The sequence below is a fragment of the Oreochromis niloticus genome, linkage group LG20, assembly GCF_001858045.2.
Source record: "Oreochromis niloticus isolate F11D_XX linkage group LG20, O_niloticus_UMD_NMBU, whole genome shotgun sequence".
In the NCBI taxonomy this organism is placed as follows: domain Eukaryota; kingdom Metazoa; phylum Chordata; class Actinopteri; order Cichliformes; family Cichlidae; genus Oreochromis; species Oreochromis niloticus.
Genome location: NC_031984.2, coordinates 1,085,692 through 1,102,466, shown reverse-complemented (window position 1 = coordinate 1,102,466; position 16,775 = coordinate 1,085,692). Strand labels below are relative to the sequence as shown.

Genomic DNA, 16,775 nt, shown 5'->3' with positions numbered 1-16,775 from the left:
TTCCTCCTCCTCCTCCTCTGTTACTCTGGTTTTTACCCCTCAGCTGTAAAAGGCTGACGGGGTGTGACGGGCAGGTGGGCAACATGGTAGCCTCGGCTGGCGGTCCTGGTCCTGCTCAATGTAACAGCTCAAGAACCTGCTGCAGGTTCTGGTTAGTGACCCTCGAGCTCACAGAGGGTCTCCAGAGCAGAACCAGGACTACAGCGTGAGTGTGAAGGACTCTCTGGAGACAGTAGCACAGTTTGTGGAGCACGCTGTACGTTTTCTTTGTCACGATGTGGACACTTAAACATGCCTGCTTATAGTCAAAGTGCTAACCTGTGTACACCTGTAGTTTCTGGCAAGTGGCAGAAAATCTGCAAAACGAGCGACAGACCGCAGATAATCTGTTTGATCGCAAACGAAAAACTGTTATTGTGAGCTATTTTTAGATTTGCAGTAGCTGTTTTTATCACCCTGCTTAAACTCTGAGCTATCAGCTTCTGCTCGCAGGAAAAAACTTTGAACTAGCTGAACAGAGAAGTTTGTAATGAGCTTAATTATCCCAGCTGGGAGTCTTTGGTTGGACACAGTCACCCTGAGGATCACGCAGGACTCTCATTGAGGTAAAACACTGACCGCATACGCGTGTCAGTATAATCAGCACTGTGACTTCAGGCTTTGTTTCCACGATGGAGAATGCAGCCATCAGGTGTCACGTCCTCCTGTAATGGATGCAGAGGCTGGGGACGAGGGGGACGACCCGCCCATCGGTGCTGAAGGCTCTGGATGTTGTCGGGCTGTCCTGGCTGACACGTATCTACTGGGCTGTGTGGAGATCTGGGGCGGGGCCTGTGGGTTGGCAGACTGGGGAGGCGGAGGGTGTGCTCCACCTGCAGAGGGTTCACACAGTGTCTGGTCTCTCCTTTAGAGATAAGGTGAGGAGCTCGGTCACTGGAGAGGGGCGGGATCAGCGTAGAGCCGCTGCTCCACATCGGGAGGAGATCTGGAGCCAAAAGGAATAAAATATAAATAAGAAACAGGAGAAATGTATACAGGGTGGGCTGTGGGGAGAAGCTGTTAGTGAGTCTGGAGGTGTGGGACCTGACTCACCAGCGGGTCAGACAGGTTATGGGCGGGGTATGAGAGGTCACCTGTGATGGCCCGGTTTAGGGTCTCGTGATGTCAGCGGGCAGCCAGTGGGAGCACGCTCTCCTCTGAGGAGCAGCAGCTCCTGGTTCAGGTTCTTCTCGGAGGAGGTGCAGCCACTGCTGGGCCTTCTTTACCAGGGCGATGGTGTTGTGGGTCCAGGTGAGGTTGGTGGAGATGTGTTTGCCCAGAAACCTGAAGGTGGAGGCAGTTTCCACCTGTTCTCCATTTATAATGAGAGGGGAGTGGAGCTGTCTGTGCTCCTGAGGTCCATGAGGAGATCTTTGGTTTTAAGGACGTTCAGCTTCAGGGTGTTCTCTACCTCCGCCCTGCACACTGTCTCCATCAGAGATGAGCCCAGCCACGGTGGCGTTGGTTGGCTTGGTGTAATAATGTAAAAAAGTGTATTTTTTAAAAAACATTTTAAGGTGAGTGAAGCTTGTTTGTGGCACATTTTGCTGCTGCTGACAGTAAACTCTGTTTGTGTGGTACTGAAGCACTCTGAGGCCCCAGGAAACACTGAGTGGCTTGTAGGGACTAATAATAGCTGCTATCTTTGCTCTGGTGTCAGGCCCATGTGATGACTACTTCCCCCTCTGTCGGCTGTCTCCAGCTGGGGCAGCAGACGTGAGGAGGTCGGCCTGTTTCGAGCATGAACGGTTAAACGGCGACTCTGTGAACAGACGAAGCGCTCATGGTGGGAAAACGGCGCTCAGCCTCTGACCTGCTGTTCTTGAAGTTTTCCGTAAATCAGAGCCAGCCGGAGTCCGGCGAGCTTACATCACGGGTATCAAACGGGTCCCTGTGCTGATGGGAGATATTGATGCTGAGTTAGGAAACATCAGAGGAACATTACACATTAAAGCTGCGATGAGAAGCTTGCGCTCGTGACGCGATGTAAGTGTGTAGCTGCTGCAAACCAACAGCTGGTGTCAGGGTCGAACTCAAAGGTCAGGCTGCTCGGTTGGTGTGTGGGTGTGTGTGGGTGTGGGGGGGGGGTTGATTTGAGTTTGAATTAAACAAAATCGATTCATTAAATCTCCAACAGTTGATTCTGTTCATCTGGACGTAGCGTTTTGTGGGAGAAACATTTCGTCATCATCCAGGTGACGTCTTCAGTCTCAGCTGACTGCAGGTTTTCAACCTTTTAAACAGGACATTTGCATCATGACTGAAACCAGCCCACTGAGGGAACAATGGGCTGGGTTTATAAGATTGGGGAAACCTGCAGTCAGCTGAGACTGAAGACGTCACCTGGATGATGACGAAATGTTTCTCCCACAAAACGCTACGTCCAGATGAACAGAATCAACTGTTGGAGATTTACTTACCTGGACGATTGAGCATGCATCAAGAAGATTCATTAAATCCTGAATCAGTTTTTAAATATTAATGTATTTTGTCTGAAACTATTTCAAAAACCAGCAAAGAGTTAAAACAGCAAATGATTAAGGAGTGGGTAACGGATTCCACAGAGACGTAAACACAGCGCGTGGATCGTTCACGTACACAGACACGCCATCGGCGTTGAAAGCCGACAGCTCACAGATTCTGATGCTGTACGGCTCGAGACTAACGTGTTGCCATGGTTGCACTGGTGCGCTGAACTGTTTTTCTTAGGTGCATCAGCACAAAAGTTAGGCGCACCCAAATTTTTCAACCGCATTGCTTAACAATGTCCATACAGACAGTGTTTATTTATAAATGATTAACTAACAACCTTCTCAACACAAAGTTCTTTATTTGGAGCACATCTCTACAAGAAAGATAAGTTACTGTATTTTTCGGACTGTAAGGCGCATTAAGCCAAACCAAACAGTCAAAGTCAAACGTTACTCATCCTTCTTGCTTCCTCCACTTTGTACCATTGATTCATTAATGTTGAATTCTCCCACTGCTGCTGTATTCCCGTGTTCTACTGAGTGACTGATAGAGTTTGAAATCTGCTTCGTAAGCATAACAGGAGCCATTTTGGGCTCCTCATAGACACACAGTATGGTAATATTACGTTGAAGCACAGTATGTATCACTCCGCGAGGCTCCCGACTACGGTCGCCGTAATGCTCCAACAATCCATCGAGCGGTGCGAGGAGGTCCGTAAGCACAACCAGAATTCATACATAAGGCGCACTTTTGAGGAAATGAAAGGATTTTAAGTGCACCTTATAGTTCGAAAAATACGGTACTGAAAAAGTTCTTGTGCTTAAAGTGCTTCATTGAGCTGAAATTTAAACTTAAAATATCTCAAGATATATACAGTAAAAAGAAAGTCAAAATTAAAAGTGTCTCAAAGGCTTCGAACTGAACATCCCAATATCTGAACATCTTACCTTGGGCATCAGAGAGGTCCCGCCCCTGACTATCTCTGATTGGTTTAGACCACAATATGGGGACAGTGTGTGTGTGTGTGTGTGTGTGTGTGTGTGCGTGTGTGCGCGCGTGCGTGCGTGTGTTAGAGATGGACCGATCCGATATTACATATTGGTATCGGTCCGATACTGACGTAAATTATCAGTATCGGACATAAAAAAGTGGTATCGTGCCATCTCTAGCGTGCGTGCGTGCGTGTGTGTGTGTGTGCGTGCGTGCGTGCGTGCGTGTGTGGGTGTGTGTGTGTGTGTGCGTGCGTGTGTGTGTGTAACCTCCTCAGAGTCACCGGTGACCCTCAGGGTTATGGTCGTTCTCACAGCTAAATGGAAACCAAATGAATCCTGTTGAATCGATGGCATCAGGTATTTCTTGATTTTATTAAAGCTGAACTGAAGCTTGTATGAATCAGTAAGTCAGAGATGAAAGATTTAAAACACACAAAGACGCTCGTACCCGAGTTTCTGATAAATATCTGTTCTCTCTGCGCGTCTCTTTTTTTATCACCTAAAGTGAAATAAAGCAGAGGAAACTAACTTTCCAAACACTAAAACACTTTTCTCCTTTAATTGGTTGGATGTGAGACAAAGAGAACGTGATTTCTTCCAACAGATTGAGCTCAAAGTCTTAATTGGTGAGGCTGAATTTAGCTGGTTGCCATGCCTTCAAAGATTTCTCGGTAAATACAGCTCGCCATGTTTAAAATAAGGAGCGCGGTCACCTGCCGTGCACCTTCAACCAATTAAAACTATAATAAACTTTCTTCTTCCACTTTGTTTTATATGAGACAAAGTGTCTTTAAAGAGCCTGAAATTAAGTGCTGAAGAAAGAATTAGATGTAAATCGCTCACCTCCTGCTTTCAGCTGATCCCACAGCCAAAGTCAAACCTCCAGCAGCAGCTCGCTCTCACAGCGCTGGTCTCTGTTGTTACAGTCTTTCAGTTTTCTTTGGTCTTCGTCAGGAGTTTGCAGTAAAAACGAGCAAAGTGCAGCTTCTCATCAAACATGACACAAAACCTGCGTCACTGTTTAGTAACGTTAGGTCAGTGATTAATACTCTAAAGGTGCAACTCACTTTGGGTTCAATGTGAAAGAAAAGCACATGTGACATGTAAGAGGGAGGTCAAAGGTCAGAGTAACGTGATAGTTTGAAGCCACATACATCATTCCTCATATGTCAGTGCAAACACAGAACCTGGGGGCGGGGCTGGATGGAAACGTTTGGAGGGTCGTGAAGTCGAGAGCTGCGGTCAGGCTAAGGCTAGCAGAGGGAGGGTGGAGGATGAGACTGTCATAAAGCGTCCTCGATGGACAGAGACGAGCGTTCACACTGAGATCGTGCTGCGCGTGCACACAGCTGATCAGAGTTTATTCACAGGAACAAAGTGGCTCCATCCGGCGAGGAGGCGCTCGGCCTGGAAGCGGGTCGATGTCTTCACAGGACGTCGCCGTGTGCGTCCGAGCTTTAAAGCTCTGCGCTCCCTCAGAGAGGAGCAGAGCTGCTGAGAACCTCCACGTGGATTCTCGCTCCGTTACGCTCGGCTCACCTCCCCCTCCGTGTTCTCCTGTTGCCATGGTGAACATCTCCTTTGGCGATGGTGAAAAGAAATTAACACCAGTCTTAATTAGACTGCAAGGCTTCAATTTCCACCTTCATTCCTCCTCCTCCTCCTGCTGACCTTCTCCTCCCTCTTGTCCCCCCCACCCACCACCACCACCTGAAAGGTAGGCGGCCATATTAACAGCAGCCACCAGGCATCATTAATGAGAGCCATCAGTCAAAGAACCGAGTGTGCTGGTTGGACGGCTCCTGACTAACAGCTGCTGAAGTAACACGTGTTTGTGTGGACACGGCACACGGCGGACGAGGAGGGCCGCGCTCCTAAACACGGTTCCAGCTGGTTTGAGTCTGTGTTAACCGACGGGTGGAGCTGCTGTGCATCATCACGCCGAAGCTACAACCCCATTACTGCACGAGGAAGGATGCAGGTGTGGTCGTGTTTCAGACACAACTAACACGTGTGGGCTCTTTGTGTGGAAGCAATGATTCCTCACATGCAGCAGAGACGTGCTGTCAGCTCGGTCGGCGTGACTGTGACAAGGCGACGGCTCCAGTACGACCGTATTTGGCCCTGACGGTCTCCGTCATGCTTGTGGAGATGAAATTATTCGGGGTTATTAGGCTGCTCCTCTGACTCGGAGCGGGACAGCAGTTCAGTGTGACCGCTCACGTTTCAGATGGTTTTCCCATCATGCTCCTGGTGTCGCTCATTTCATCAACAGTATCAGAGCAGGCCGTGCAGAGCGCCGTCATGGCCGATTCACCGAAGAGGTGGAACCTGATTGAAATCAGCAGAGAGAAGCTGCACGGCCTGCACACTGTAATACTGTAACTCTGTACTGCATTACTGTGTTTATGCTGTGTACTACGTGGCACAGCTGCTGTAGAATATGGTTGTTCCTCTGTGTGTGAATACATGAAGTAACAGTTTAATGCTTCTAACCGACCTTCAGTACGTCACCTGTGTGCGCACGTGTGTCTGTCTGTGCGCGCGCGCGTGTGTGTCTGCACTTACACAGCAGCACCTGTTCATGTGTGAAGGCTGAGTGTGGCGCTCTGATAGGTGTGAGCTGTGTTTGTGGGTGTCGGGCTCTCCCTCTGCTGGTGAACCGTGGCGGTGGGTCAGGTGCAGGCGGCGCTCGGGTCATCCCGTCGTTGGGGTGTTTTCAGATTTTATGATGCATGTATCCTTCAGCCTTCGAGCCCCATCCAATCCGGGGTGTGTCTCCTCTTATGCTAATCTTTGAAGCGCTGCCAGCCTGTAAAGATGAAGGATCTAATCGTTGCCCTGGAAACATTTACCCTGATCTCTCTGTTTTACTGTAACAGCAGTGACTCTGCTTTGTGCTCTGCGTTCTGCTGCTGTTGACACGTGTGAAGGATGGAGTGACCAATGGATGGCTGGGACTCTCCTCCCACGCTGTCACAGTGAAGGAAGTCGGCCTGTTCATGGATCCAGAAACATGTTTGAATGACAAACCAGCTGCTGGTTACGCCGTACCTGTGCCGAGCATTACACCGTACAGACTGCAGCACATTATTTTATTCATTTCTGGTAACTCGTTATAATACAGTGTCTGCACTTAAATGAAACTTCAGTTTGTTTTCTATGAAGTTACAAAGTAACTATATTTACAGACAGGCTGCAGTTCACAGGCTGGTTATGGAGCACACGTTATAGACCTGAGGATGATGTAGAACAGAGCGCCGATCGTGCACATCAGCATAATGAACATTATACAAAGATGTACAAAGGACAGATTAATCTGTATTTAATTTGCTTACAGTGTCATTATTCCTTTGTGTAACAGCAGTCTGCTGTTGTTGAATTATAATTCAAGTGTCATTTCAAATCAAACACCTGCAATTCTGTTTAATTACAGGGGAATTACAGCCTGGTTCACGCTGTATTATAAACTGTTATATGATGAATATATACTTTCTTAAACATCATTATAACTACTATGAATTAAATCCAGCACAGTGGTTTGTGGAAATGCGATGTTTCGATGCTTCCTGATTTGGTTCAAACCATGGATTAGGTTTTCTTTGCGCTCATGTCTTCCTCCGCGTCCAGGTGGAGCTGATGGAGAATCTTTTGTTTTATGGAAGGTTTTCCTGCTTTCGAGCAGGCGGGTCTCGAGGAGGAGGAGGAAGCAGAGGGAGGTGTTCTTGTGGGACAGCGGCCTTCTCATTATCACATCTTCCCACCTCCCCCCTCTACAATAAAAAAAACATATCGCTCTGTTCCCTTTTCAGCCTCCCCACAGATGCCCCCCCCCACCCCCCACCCCATGCTCGCCTCCTTCCTCCTCCTCCTCCTCCTCCGTGCCCCTTCCCTGCCCTGCTGCCAGCGCTGCTGGATAATTAGCTCGGTGCTCCTCAGAGCAGCAGTGTGTTATTGCGTGATCGTGTCTGCATCACCGTTCTCTCTCTCACCATCATCACAGTAATCTTCTCCAGTAGTTACTCTCGTGTTGATCTGACGGGCGTCGTCTTCGTGTTGAACCGTGACATGATCGCGCTCATGTTTAAAAGTGGCTGACGGGAAACATGTGACATACATGTATGCGGTCCTTTTTGTTGTGCACTGTAAATGTCAGCAAGTCCTCAAAGTTGAATCAAAACATGTCGATGCTTCAGAACATCCAACCTGCAGTTCCTCTGACATCCAGCAGAGGCAGCAGTGAGTCAGTCCCATTGACTCCGATGTTAAAATAAACATGTATACACAAACTGATTGGTCTCTGTGGGTCATTTCACTCTTCATAATACCTGTACATGGGTACAATGCTTCTGTAACTCACCTATTTTCATTCTTAGGGGCGTGGCCTCTTTAACTGACAGGTGGATTTAGCTGATAGCTTCACCTGAACTGGACGTCTGAACCCTGTTTGTGCTGTTGGAGTCTTCTGGAGCATTTTTAATGACATCATGTGACCAATAACACGGCGGTCACTGTACTAACAGAGCATCTGAGGAGGCGGAGCTTCATTTTGGTGTGCAGTGAGATTCTGGGATTTTGATGTTACTGAGCACTGATTAGCAGCGTCTGCCTGAGTGATATGGAATCAAAATAGAAGATTAATGTCAAAGTCAGGTTTGAACCTCTTCTACATGTAATGCTTATTTACCAGGTTTGTGACTCTGAGAGCGCCATGATGATCAGAAAGGTTATTTATTGAACTTTAAAAAGCAGCGCTCTTGGCTGCCTGGCAGGTTTTGGGTCTGAACAGTGAAGGACTGAGAGGTCCTGATGATTATGCCTCATTATGAAGATTTCCTACTTTCAGTTTTGCTGTTGAGCCCTGCAGCCTTCCTGATTGGCTACTTTTCCTGCCAGGTGAGACTGTCTGGACACGTTTGCTGTCCACCGAACGACCGTATTTTCCGCACTATAAGGTGCACTTAAAATCCTTCTAATTTTCTCAAAAACCGACAGTGCGCCTTATAATCCGGTGCTCCTTATGTATGAATTCTGGTTGTGCTTACTGACCTCGATCTGATTTTATGTGGTACACGGCGCTCAATCTGTCAAAAATGTTTTAGTACGACTTTGGTAAGCTACGAAGCCGCACCACTTGATGGATTGTTGGAGCATTACGGCTACCGTAGTCAGGAGCCTCGCGGAGTAATCTGGGTCCTAAACATGATATAGCATGTTCTGAGAGATTTCTGAAACATTCAAACGTACAGCTCTGCTATCACTTCCAACATGAACGAAGACAGAAAACTAAACAGCAGTGACGTTTGTAGGGTTACTGAAGTTGGGCTAGCTGGTATATAATGATGTGCTACGTGATCGCTAGCGACACAGCTATGTTAGCACAAGTCTAAAAGAAGTGTGGTGGGCGAGCATTTCTGTAGCAGGCGAAGCTTCTATTTTTGCTGCCAGGTTGGAGGTTAATTAACGAGCAAACAGCAGCAGCGCTGTTTGTTGGTTAAGGAGCAGCGTGACAGATGCAGTTAATGAAAGCTTCGTTTGCTTTTCCTTTGAATGAGCCGAGCTGTTTTTAGCCTGCGTTAAACCCGCGGTGTAGAGCCCGGTGTGTTCACACCTTTCTGACAGACTGTCGGCGCTCTGGTCACACATGTGGAAGCGCATGCCGCTCTCATCCCGGCAGGTCGTACATGGCTGTCAGGTGCTGCCTGGGTCTCACTGCTTTGATTCAAACATAACGGTTCACGTTGGAGACCGCCCTGCTCCTCATTAGCAGTCACAGTGGCAGGTTAGTTTGCACTTTGATTAGCGAGGAGCTTCTTATAGTCCTGTTTGGACCTTGGTGTCTCTGTTTCAGGTGCACTTGTTGGTTAAGTAACAAAGGTACATGATCACATTTAGGGACAAACGCTCTGTCAGATTTACATCTGTGTAGGCTCACAGTCACGATAGTCTGAGGAGCTTGAAAAAAGAGGAAACTGGACTTCCCTAAGTTTATGAAGACATTTTACGTCTCATCCCTGAAGCTTCATCAGTCCTAAAAACAAATAGTGGAGAGTCCCAGGTGTAGAAAAGGAACACACACATGCAAAGAAAGCTCTTAAAAACACATGGTCATCCCAACCTTACGTGTCAGGTCTATCACAGTGTTTTCACCCTCGGTGTTAACCTCTGGTGCTGATGAGCCACACTTTATTCGCACCTTGGCTCATGTGATGACTCACATGATCAGCAGTGGATCAGTGACCACCTCCCTCCCCCGCGAGGGCTTAAATATGTTTGTTTGTAGAACTGAGACGTCATCTGCTTCTTCGAGCTGCTCGGACTCCACTAGGTTCAGTAAAGGTTGTGGTTTGGAGAGATGGCGGGGTGAGGCACTGCTCGGTCAGGATTGGGCAGTGACAGCTGGTGGGAGGGGCTTTAAACAGGCAGCAGCTCCACGTGTTGATCACGTGAGTATTTCAAGTGTTCTGGTTCAGAATGAAGGACCTCAAGGCAGAAACCTTTAAATGTCCTGTGGACGCTTCGCCCGGTGCACCATCACGTCTCAGTGGACTGCAGAGCGGCAGACGGTTTCATTTCATTCACGCTGTTTCTCACATGTTGTTGCTTAAAATGACCCTGATGTGACGCATCTATTAAATATTAACAGCACTCCACTTCCTGATGCTCTTGTTGGAGGCGGATCTTTTCCTCGTGCTTTGCATCGTGGTACCTGAGGGCTGTGTGTGTGTGTTGGATGAAAAGGGGCAGAGGTGGAGGCTGAAGAGCAGGTGTGGTGGTGATGGTGTGGAGGGGGCAATTTAGCTTTCATTGAATGGACACTGTGTGTATCCTAGCAACAGGCTGGTTTGGAAATGGGATGGCAAGCTGAGCTGAGGCACAGAAGAGGGGAAACGAGAGAGCGAGGCTGCTGATAATGAGAGGGTGGAGGTGCAGCGGGTCAGAGCGGAGAGATGGAGGCTCGGATGGAGGGATGGAAACAAAGAGAAGAGTGAGAGGACTCGGTCCACGGAGACAAAGACTCGGCCCACGGAGACAAGGACTCAGTCCACAGGAGACAAAGACTCGGTCCACGGAGACAAAGACTCGGTCCACGGAGACAAAGACTCGGCCCACGGAGACAAGGACTCGGGCCACAGGAGACAAAGACTCGGTCCACACGAGACAAAGACTCGGTCCACTGAGACAAAGACTCGGTCCACAGGAGACAAAGACTCGGCCCACGGAGACAAAGACTCGGCCCACGGAGACAAGGACTCGGCCCACGGAGACAAGGACTCGGTCCACAGGAGACAAAGACTCGGCCCACGGAGACAAAGACTCGGTCCATACGACACAAAGACTCGGTCCACAGGAGACAAAGACTCGGCCCACGGAGACAAAGACTCGGTCCACAGGAGACAAGGACTCGGTCCACAGGAGACAAGGACTCGGTCCACAGGAGACAAAGACTCGGTCCACAGGAGACAAGGACTCGGCCCACGGAGACAAAGACTCGGTCCACGGAGACAAAGACTCGGCCCACGGAGACAAGGACTCGGCCCACGGAGACAAGGACTCAGTCCACAGGAGACAAAGACTCGGCCCACGGAGACAAAGACTCGGTCCATACGACACAAAGACTCGGTCCATACGACACAAAGACTCGGTCCACAGGAGACAAAGACTCGGCCCACGGAGACAAAGACTCGGTCCACAGGAGACAAGGACTCGGTCCACAGGAGACAAAGACTCGGTCCACAGGAGACAAAGACTCGGCCCACGGAGACAAAGACTCGGTCCACGGAGACAAAGACTCGGCCCACGGAGACAAGGACTCGGCCCACGGAGACAAGGACTCGGTCCACAGGAGACAAAGACTCGGCCCACGGAGACAAAGACTCGGTCCATACGACACAAAGACTCGGTCCACAGGAGACAAAGACTCGGTCCACAGGAGACAAGGACTCGGTCCACAGGAGACAAAGACTCGGTCCACAGGAGACAAAGACTCGGTCCACAGGAGACAAAGACTCGGTCCACACGAGACAAAGACTCGGCCAACGGAGACAAAGACTCGGTCCACAGGAGACAAAGACTCGGCCCACGGAGACAAAGACTCGGTCCACACGAGACAAAGACTCGGTCCACAGGAGACAAAGACTCGGCCAACGGAGACAAAGACTCGGTCCACAGGAGACAAAGACTCGGTCCACAGGAGACAAGGACTCGGTCCACAGGAGACAAAGACTCGGTCCATACGACACAAAGACTCGGTCCACAGGAGACAAAGACTCGGCCCATACGACACAAAGACTCGGTCCACAGGAGACAAAGACTCGGCCCACGGAGACAAAGACTCGGTCCACAGGAGACAAGGACTCGGTCCACAGGAGACAAAGACTCGGTCCATACGACACAAAGATTCGGTCCACAGGAGACAAAGACTCGGCCCATACGACACAAAGACTCGGTCCACAGGAGACAAAGACTCGGCCCACGGAGACAAAGACTCGGTCCACAGGAGACAAGGACTCGGTCCACAGGAGACAAAGACTCGGTCCATACGACACAAAGACTCGGTCCACAGGAGACAAAGACTCGGCCCACGGAGACAAAGACTCGGCCCATATGAGACAAAAAGTCTGCTTCAAATCATTTAAATCTGTTTTCCACTTTACAGCAAAGATAACAAAATGAGGGGCTCAAGACTTTTGCACAGTGCATTATTATGTGTTTACACATTTCTATTATTTTTATTTGCAGCTTTGTGAAAAGAGTGGAAATAAACAGCTGGACGGTGGAGATAACTCTGTGTGTGTGTGTGTGTGTGTGTGTGTGTTGCACTGGTGTCACTCACTCACACATTCAGAACACACTGTGAGTGTTGGCGGTAATGAACGAGTGTGTAAACATGGGCCTCATTAATACGGACGCTTCAGAGCGCCGTGTGCGACTCACTGTCAGCGTCTTCGTCTCAACGCCACAAACATCAAATATGAAACGTGTGTTTCACGGGGACACTGTCACAGTGCAGGTGAGTTCACACCTGAAAATAAACTGAGGGGGAAAGTGTTCACGCAGAGGCCTGAAAGTGGGTCAAAGAAACAGAAATGTTTTAATGAGACGACCCCGCAGAGAGGACGGCAGAGGGAGTGTGTGTGTGTACCTGTTTAGACATCGTTGTGGGGACCAAAAATTGGAATGTTACTATACTTGTGGGACCAACCGTCCTCACAAGTTTGAAGGTATTTGCGACTCAAAATGTGGTTTTACTGTCAGGGTTACAGTTAGGTTATGGTTAGGTTAGGCATTAATTTTGATGGTTAGGGAAACCAGCTATGGAAAGCATTATGACAATGACATGTCCTCACTAAGATATCACAAAAAGAATGTGTGTGTGTGTGTTCTCTCGTGACTTTGACCTCCTGATCAAAGGATGTGGAGGCCTTGCTGCTGTTTGTGTGTCTGTGTGTGTGTGCGGCGCCGTAAGGTGTCCCCATGCTCTCTCTCTCTCACACACACACACACACACACACACACACACACACACACACACACACACACACACACAGCAGACCTCACTGACCTCTTTTCTTTGAGGTTGGAGGGCACATCACTGGCCTGGGACTCTAGCTTATGTGACAGTACACACACACACACACACACACACACACACACACACACACACGTTTATTTAAGACCGTGATTCTGCATCATTGAGTGGTTCGAGCCGTTTTTAATCTGACCCATTTCATTGTTACACTCAGCTTTTATTTAGTTTTATTATTTATTTATTTCAAATGCGAACTAAGTTTTTATTTTTCCTCACTGAGCACTATTTGTGTAACTCTTACAGTATTGAGCTTTTTTGATTTGGTGTATATTGTTTCATAGTGCACCCAGAGTGCACTTTGTTATTGTTCAGTATGTGTGAGTTATCAGTACGTCAGACTGAGCGCGGTGTCGGCTGGTGTTCTGTCACGTGTGGTCCGAACGGACAGAGGAGGACAAACATGTCCTCTCTCCAATCTCTGGCCTCCATGTGTGTGTGTGTGTGTGTGTGTGTGTGTGTGTGTGTTTTACACACTGTGACGTCAAACCTCAAACATGATCGTGCTCTCGTCTTCTGATGTGTATTTACAGAGTGCCAGACCAGCACCCTTCATCTGCCTGGCACATGAGGGCCTGGCCAACGCTCCAGGACACACACACACACACACACACACACACACACACACACACACACACACACACACACACACCTGTACTGTGCTGTATGGGACTGGTTGATGGGATGGCCTGAGTCTTTGTCTCTAAGAATGAACATTCATATTAAACATGGCTTCTGTCTTTCAATCATCCGCCTGTAATTACAGTTTATTCTCACCTCCAACCATCACCATTCTCACAGTCTTCCTCCACCTTAACTCCTTTCTTTTGTCTCCTCGCCTCTGTCCCACTTTCTCCTTTTCTCCTCTCTCCCAACCAATCACCATCCTCCTCCTCTCGCTCCTTTTCCCCTTTCTCACCCTCCTCCTCTTCCTCCCTGCCAAACAGTTGTAATGGCACTGGGGGTAGGTGGGTGTGCGGGGGGGGGGGGGCACATTAGAAACGTCTCCTCTGTGATAAGCTGCAGCTGGTTACCATAGCAACACTTATTACCTGCACCCGTAGAAGGAAAGGGGGAGGTAATGGGTCAAGATATGGTGTCCTAATTGTGTGTGTGTGTGTGTGTGTGTGTGTGTGTGCGCGAGAAGGAGAGAGAGGGACAACAGGCTTTAGCTCATTGACTCTTCATTACGGTGTGTTCACACCGAACGCGATAGATGCGAGCGAAAACGCCCCCGACGCCCCTAATTTGACGCGTGCACATTCGCACCTCGACGCGTGTCCAACACAAATCCATCGCGCCTCAAAATTGCACATTTTGACGCGTGTGGTTTTTTTTCACGAGTCAAACGCGCCGGACGCGGTACACTAACGCACGTTTCACGCGTTTTGGCGTTTTCGCGACGCAAATCTGCTTCCGAATTTTCGCAGGACCCGCAATCGCGTGTCATCGCGCTTTTCCATTGACTTTACATGTAAACCTGACGCTCTGGCCGCCTCTGTCGCGTTTGGTGTGAACACACCGTTAGACGCTCTACATCTGCTGCTTTACAATAATGACCCACCCTCCGACACACACACACACAAACACACACACACACACACACACACCTGTCACCGCCCCGCTGGATGTTTCAATAACAGGTTGGGTCACATGACGCTGAGGTGAATTGTCCCTCTGGGCAGGCCTGGATGTTTCAGGCTGCTCTCCGTCTCCACTTCCTGTTCCTGTGCGTCCGTCGCAGCTCCGGCATGTCGACAGCGAGGCTCCGCTGATCGATGTGTTCGCCCACACACACACGAAAGCTTGTTAACCCGCAGAGGATTATCACCTGCCTCGCAGCTCCGAGCTCATTTAGGAAGCTCAGAGAACTAATAACCACTCCAACTTTCAGCTGGACTTCCTAGAAGTTGGTGACGTTCCAGAAAGTTTGGAACCCTCTAAACAAGAGGTGGCCATGATCCCAGAGCAGCTTAGCATGATCCACAGTTCAGATTAATGCCTCTGTATCCAACACTGCAGCCTGCAGGAGGCGCTCCGAGCTGTTTGTGTGCTTTCCAGTCAAAAGAAGTCTGCTTAAAGGCGGGAAAATGGCCTCAGAGTGCCCTTGTGCTCCTCCCTTTGCTCCTCTCTGTCCCATAGGGGGTGCCACCTTCTGCTGTGCCGGCTGAACTGCAGCCACTGTAACGTATGGAAGGTTTCCCCCATTCTTCATGATGATACAGGATCACTGCAAACATTGCAGCACATGGCTCAGTGGTCACTGGGGTCAAACTGTACGGGCGTAGGATCAGTTTAGAGTCGAGAGGAGCAGGAAGCTGCGACGATTCAGAGATTTTAGTTTAGAGGTAAAAAAATATCCTCCAGCATCTGAGTTTTGTTTCTCAGTAATTTCCCCTTTTGTTCTGGTAAATTCACAGCTTTAATTTTGAAAGTCTTCCAGGCAGTTTTTCAGCCATGTATGCTGTGCTCTGTGCCATCTTTACTTTATTGTGAAATTTCTGAAAGGAAGCGGTGGCTTTTACCGCCGTGTTTTAGATGATTGTTCAGAACAAACAAATCCAGCTGTGCTGTCAGTGACCTGGCTTTACCTCCAGCCCGGCTCACGCGTCCTGGCTGTGCTGAGTTTGTGTGCTGTAGGAAATAAGGATTGTTCACAGAAGGAACAATTCTGAGTTGCGTGCCTCTTCCTCTCTTTACCTCCCTTTAGAGCGTCTCTTTGTTTTGCAGGCACACACCTCACACTCCCATGGCCTTGTGGGAAATCGAGAGCTCCGCGTGGCTCCCCGTTATTCCCAGCCCTCGGTGTGAGGTGGGGAGAGGGGGAGGAGTCTGTATGTGTTGGGAGGCTTTGTTAATAAATCTGTGTAAGTTGACAGCGGCTCAGTAATTAGAGTGCAGGTATAATTACACACGATGAATTTGCAGCACAGGAAGTGAGTGTGTTGGTGTCACTGACACGTTTAAATACTGAACCTGCAGCAGGCAGGAAGCTCCGTCCCATCGTTTTCCAACGTAAAGGTGTGACGGCGTGACGGTGAAGCAACTGCAGGGTTATTAAAGCTTTGCGGTGTCTCTGACATTCAGATTCCGCAGGGGCGTGGCTAAAAGGGAACCTTGTGGGACTCACCTTTATAGAAACATAACTGAATAAGAGACAGTTTAAGAAGAATTCATTTCCTCCTGTGTTGTGTTCAGTCTTTTATATGATTGGACACTTTGGTTTTGGAGGTTTTTCAGTGATCAGTATTTGATGTGGAGACTCTGAGCTGCAGCTGTGAGTCGTCTGTATCAACTCTGTGGACCTGGGAAATAATCCAAGAAACATAATCGTTAATAATCAGAGTAAGAAATGACTTTTATGTAACGTCTTGATGCATGCTCGATCATCCAGGTAAGTAAATCTCCAAAAGCTGATTCTGTTCATCTGGATGTTTTCAGTGGGAGAAACGTTTCATCATCATCAGGTGACTTCTTCAGTCTCAGCTGACTGCAGGTTTCCCCAATCTTATAAACAGAGGATGAGGATGTAACATCCTGGACAGGGAGGAACGCTGGTTTGAGCGCGGAGTCAAGGAGGCCATTTACGTGAAAAGGGAAAGACCATCTCTGAATGGAGGAGGGGGCCTAAGGGTACATCTGTCACCATCTTACAATGCTGTGATTGCAGCCATTCCCCAACT

At 48.8% G+C, this 16,775-nt stretch overlaps 1 protein-coding gene across 1 annotated transcript in view; it reads left to right on the top strand.

Annotated features, from left to right (window-relative positions):
- LOC112843234 (uncharacterized) overlaps window positions 1-16,775 on the top strand; it is a 41,061-nt gene that overhangs the window by 11,183 nt on the left and 13,103 nt on the right. The gene's annotated exons all lie outside the window — the stretch shown is intronic.